Source organism: Pseudonaja textilis, chromosome Z, assembly GCF_049901715.1.
Source record: "Pseudonaja textilis isolate UNSWEBS1 chromosome Z, rPseTex1.2, whole genome shotgun sequence".
NCBI lineage: Eukaryota > Metazoa > Chordata > Lepidosauria > Squamata > Elapidae > Pseudonaja > Pseudonaja textilis.
This window is the reverse complement of record NC_142008.1, coordinates 104692880-104698792: the sequence shown is the minus strand read 5'-3', so window position 1 is coordinate 104698792 and position 5913 is coordinate 104692880. Positions and strand designations below refer to the sequence as shown.

General features: G+C 32.5%; 1 pseudogene; it reads right to left on the bottom strand.

Moving 5' to 3' along the window:
• Positions 1-2287: 2287 nt before the first annotated feature.
• Positions 2288-3096, bottom strand: LOC148124200 (vomeronasal type-2 receptor 26-like; annotated as a pseudogene).
• Positions 3097-5913: the final 2817 nt, after the last annotated feature.

Sequence of the window (5913 nt, the reverse complement as noted above, 5' to 3'; positions counted from 1 at the left end):
ATAGGAACCAGATGATGTGGCTTCTCTATTGTACTGTTGTACTCTACTGTTCTATTAAAGGCTTGATTCTAGTCTATAATAGCGATTCTAATCTAGGCACATTTGATGTGTTTTTTGTCAAGTTAATCCAAGTTCTGATAAGGGAATTACCCATCTTTGGAATTGAGATTTCTTGCTAAGTCTTACTGTTAAAACTGATAGTATTTACAAAATATTTCTCTAACCAGTTTGATAGATGAAATGCCTTGAAAATATATCAAAGAGAAATATACTTTATAGGATACTTAGTTGAAACTCTTCATGTTCAGGTTTAATAACATAGACTTTCTGTCACAGAAATTATTACATTTTATTGCATTCTCATTACTCCATTTTATTGTATTATTCAATTTTTGGGGAAAAAATGTGTGCTTTCTTTTTCATAGACATTTCCTTTTCTCAGTTGAATAAAAAATACTCATTGATGTTGTGATGTCATTGGAAGGAACCTGAAATTCACAGGGAAGAATTTTTGGTTCAATTGACAAATGAAAAAAGTCACACTTAATCTCATATATTCCAGCAGTTAGTTGTTAAGGATGTCACAAAATAGTTTTGGAACAAAGTTAGAAAAAATATTGATTAATTGAATCAATGACCAATTCAGACAGACCTGTTCTCTCCTGTTCCTCAAAAATTGCCATCTAATGTGATTTCAGATTCTTCACAGGGCCCCCTGCCTTTTAGAACCTCTTTTACCCTGAGATCTGTCAAGTTTCCCAAAATCTGTAAAAAACTAACTTTTCTTGACAAACTTTGGATAATCTAAAGGTGAAGTGCAAGTAAGCTCTACAGTACTTTATAAAAGATATGGGTGGCTAAAAAAATATTTTAAATAAGTTAGTAAATTTTCATTAGAGAAAATTTAATTAATCAATTTCAGTTGACTTACACATTTCATACCAGAATTATTCTGATGTAGAGAATATCTGGGATTTATAGATATATTACCAGCCAATTGAATGAAGTCTTTGAAGACAGAGGTAACCAAAAGAGAGGAAAAGAGAGGAAGAAAAAGGCAATTCCTTGTCATTCATATTGCTGAAATATGATTGTGGGAAATCTATAAAATACTAGCTCAATACCTGTGCTTCGCTACGAAGCTATGTGGTCAGGCTTAGTTTTGGGGGAGGAAAATAACAGGGAAAAATTCTGCCTCTGCCTACCAACATCCATTGGTATTCATCTGGCTAGTGTCCTGTCAGTGAGTGAGAGAGTTGAGGGCTGTTTGGAAACTGAAGCAGTATTTGCTGTGTGAGCAAGGAGGAGACAGCAAAGAGTCTGAGTGTGGCTTAGCTCAACTGTTCTGTACTAAAACTGGTTGCTGCTATGAAACTGAAACTGAAACTCCTTTCCTCTGCTTGTGTTTTGAATTTGGAACATATTTCTTTTCAGTTGAGGAGGGGGAGTTGAGCTCCTTAGCATCAGAGCATCTTAATTATAATATGCAAAATCTTAATGCTCTGATGGTCATTTTGAAAAATGCTTTCTTAGTGAGCACCTAGAAGCCAAGAGGAAAATATGTGCCAAATTTCAAATTTGTAGGCTGTGCAGTTCTGGAGAGTTTGTGATGATGCATGAGTGGCATTTTGCTTCTATATGTATAGATTTTATATGTATAGTACATAGATGAGAAGTAGGGAAAATAATCTTAATAAAAGATTTTAGAATTATGAGCCACATTACTGAGGCCCCGATTCCAAATGTACTTTCCAAAAGTAAAGTTTCCACACATAAAAAACAAACATACAAACAAAAAGCTTGTGTAATATTAGGACAGTTCAAGATTTGTTTTCCTCTAAAATGAAAAATACTTTTGAAAATATTAAGTTCAGGTTGGTAGATGTTGTACAAACCTCGTATTGAGTCATCTTTGAATGATATGAATCTGGGTCCTACAAGTGTTTGAGAATTTTATTGTCTACAAACTAAATTTATCTTTCAAAAATTGCTATTAATGCCATTTATTCTTGAGTGCTAAATATTTGCTATTTTTATTCCTATGATTCTATTCCTATGATGTTATAACTCTATATTTCTGTTTCTATTGGTGGAATTCATATTATCCTTCTAATCTTTTATCAATTATTTATGTATTTATGAATCATTTTTGATAGTATTCATATATTATTGTCAACATTTATAATAGATACAACTTCAATAACTGTAGGAAAAGTAATTGCAACTATCTACTTGATTTGAAAAAATATTGCATATTATACATTTCATCTTTCAACATATAAATGGACTATACCACAGAATGAAATATTACCAGCCAGCCACAATGATGATGCTTCTTTCCCACTTCTTTCATCACTACCTTTCTTCGAGATGTGGAGGAATACATGGCTTGCAGAGCTTGAGCCACAGCATATACAGCATTGTAGATGCTATAGCTGTGGCCTGTTATTCTTTTTGGAAAAACATGTTCAGGAAGACTCTGTAATGTCTCCTCTCCGCTGCAAATATTCTCCTTCTCATGTCCCAGATAAGAATCTTGCAATGCACATCCAAATGCATGAGTCCAGAAATCTTTGATAAAATCACCTTCTTTTACAACAGAAGGCTTTTGATCTTGAATATGTTGTTGGAATCCTTTCAGTTCTTTGGCATGAATTGTAAATGATATTGTACCATGGAAGTCCTGTAAATCCCAGGTTTTTTTATTAGCAAAGTATCTCAACTCCGTCCCAATAGTCAGGATCCATACTTTCCCTTTTTGGGTTCCAAATATTTCTTTATAATCAGTATTTAATGAATACCTCAAAATGATCACGGAATGTGTATATCCATTAAAAATTAAGACATTGGCTTCATTACCCATTATTTTATCATAAAATTCTATTATACAATTGAAAAAAAATATTGGCATTATAACAGGAACTGTGAAATAATGAAGACAAAACAAATGCCTTTTTTGGAATATTCAGGTACCAGGATCTGTATAAACCAATCTAAGTCCATCCCATTTGCCACCAAGAATCCAATCCACTTCCAACTGAAATGTAGAAGTAAGTGGAAGATACCCCTGTACTCATAAATCCCATTTGGAACCATTTGGTAAAAGGAAGGAAGATTGATATCCCCTGCATCAACTCTAGGAGATCCATACATGAGCTGCAAAAAAAAAAATTGTTCAGGACAATGATTTTTTTAAAATATGGTGTAAATATTGCATGTGCAACGAAAAAGGACAATTTCTTTCTGTTGAAGATTGATATACTTTAGAGCTCATAGGATGTGGCAGAATATAACTTTGTGACTTCAAAAAGTAAAAATGTTTACTTATCATTTTTATAGTTTAACTACTTTAAAGGAGACTACCAGAAAACACATGGCTATTCTATAGGCTTGATTGGGAAGGTAAGATCCATCATCATCATCATCATAAAAAGCAATGATTTATTATTGTATACTACTGCCAAAAGAGATATCATATCCATTTCCATAAAATTACCAATAGCGAAACTTCATTAGGGGATTTTTTTTTTTAAAAAAAGGATATGTATTCCTAAGTCCTTCATTTGGGGATATTTTTTTAAGGACACGTATTCATATGTTAAATGTAGTGAATATAAAGTGGATTTTCTTCTTTCCATGATAGTGAAAGATCAGGTACATTTGTATATGAACTAGAGGAGGAGCAGTATCTGTTAAAATATTTCTTACAACAAAGGTTGACAAAAAAAACTAATCTAAAATTTGTTTGCTTTACGTATGTATTACCCCCATATTGTAACTTCAAAAGAGACAATTTTGTGTAATGTTTATAGGTTTGGGAAAGAGTCCGTGAGTTCTTAGGCACAAAGCTAGTTTGGCCTAGTTCTATCTCTCTGATTCTCAGCCTTAGGAATGATGCAATGACAGACCACTTCTTAAATCTTGCCCAGGAAACTGAAGGGACGTGTTCAGGCAGCTACCTGGAGTGTACACTGATTGAAAGACAGCAAACAACAATAATAAAAATAATGAATCAATTGCAAAACACAGCTTTAGTTGGAACAGCTTACATCCTGTAATAAGATCTGTAACACCATCAAACACCTGCCTCTACCAGGTCTTGGGAAGGAACCAATAAGTAGGCAAAATGACAAATCCAGTCTGAACATCTGACTAACTATGCAATGAACCAAAGTTATACATTATAAAAGAACTGGGTATCAATTGGAAAACCCAAATCAAAACCATATTCAAGTCCAAAGTGGAAATTAAGACTCCATGCCAAGATAAAGAAATTAAAATCAGATGTGAATAATGAAGAACATGAAAGAATAGAAGTTAAAGAATGTAAGAATCAAGACAAGCCTAATAAAATGTTAGCTTAACACCAGAAGAGTTAAAGAAAGTTTGGAAAGCAACAAATCACAACATAGCTGGGAAAATTTAATGTTTGGGGGCATTAATCATCCATTTTAATAAAACTCAGCTCTTTCAATCAGACAAGCAAAATACTGAGAATGGAAAAACCAAAGCATTTTTTTTTTAAAGCCTATGGGAAACTCAAAATAACGAATGGATAAAAAAATTGAAAGAAGAATTTAGTAAAAATCAAATATCAGAAATTAATAAAAATTGAGTGACAAGAATTAAAAAGAGGACTTGTTCTGTAAATTATCAGTTGTATTGCTATAGCTGAAATATTTGACTAGTTTACATCCAATTATAGATAAACAGCCTAATAAAATAATGCATAAAGGACACATCAATGACTGATTAAAAATTGGCAAAATGTATCTTACTGAAAAAGGCCTAGCAAAAGGGACAACTCCAGAAAACTAAAGACTGCTAATATGCTTGCCTACAATGTTTAAAATGCTCACATGCATACGCCATCAAATCTACCAATACATGTACATTCTTGAATTATTAATCAGACACAAACTAAATAGAATGATTTGAACCAAAAAACAAGAACAAGATAAGTCACAATAATGTCAATTCACTGTGCATTATGACTCTATAGTGATATTAAATTGATACTTTGCTCACAGAAATAGAGGCAGAAGTTTACTTTAAAACAAATAAAAAGAAAAGCGAACCAATGTATCAGTTTTGGAAAGAGCATAATCTAGATTTACATAATAAAGAGCCCAAAGTAATGAACCAAAGGACTTTAGTTTTAAAACACAAATTCTCTACCAATGCTGAATTGAAAGCAACTGAAAACAAGCAACTTAAACTTCAGGTTTATTCAGCATCACTAGTACTAATATCAGTGTCCACAGTGAACACAAATAATAGAAATTGAAGAGACTATTTCTGTTAATGAAGAACAATAAAATGAAGGAACTAAAGTTGCTAAAGACTTATAAGACTGTTAGTTAATCAAGGACTAGATGGGGAAAAATCCAGAACTGAATGATGGGAGCTGAAGGAATACATTAGCCAAAATCGAATTAAAGCAACAACAAAAAAATTGGCTAAAACTTTGAAGAACATTAATGAAGCTATTAAAATGATTTCAGTTGCAGCATTGGCGCAAACAAATCAGCTTATGTAATCATTGACAAATGTGCCTTAAAATACAATGGAATGAACCAATTAAGAAAAGAAAACCGAAATGGAAAATGCTGCTGGAATTAAAGATAAAGAACATAAGCCTGGACTTGAAGAATTTGAGTTAAGAAAACTTGAAAAATAACAAAATCAAAGCTAGGCTTTCCATGTGTAGCACAACCTGAAGATTAAAGGAATTTCAGAAGTCATAGAACAATTGAAATAAAGAGTCATGGCTATTGCAAAGAAGATCAAGAGATATTACAATCAAATAACTGAATTACAGTTAACTGTTGAATATTTGCATTGTCTCTTTTAATGCTGTGTTAAAGAGTTAGAGAAGTTAGATGCCCAGGTAATTTATGTTGATCTGTGATA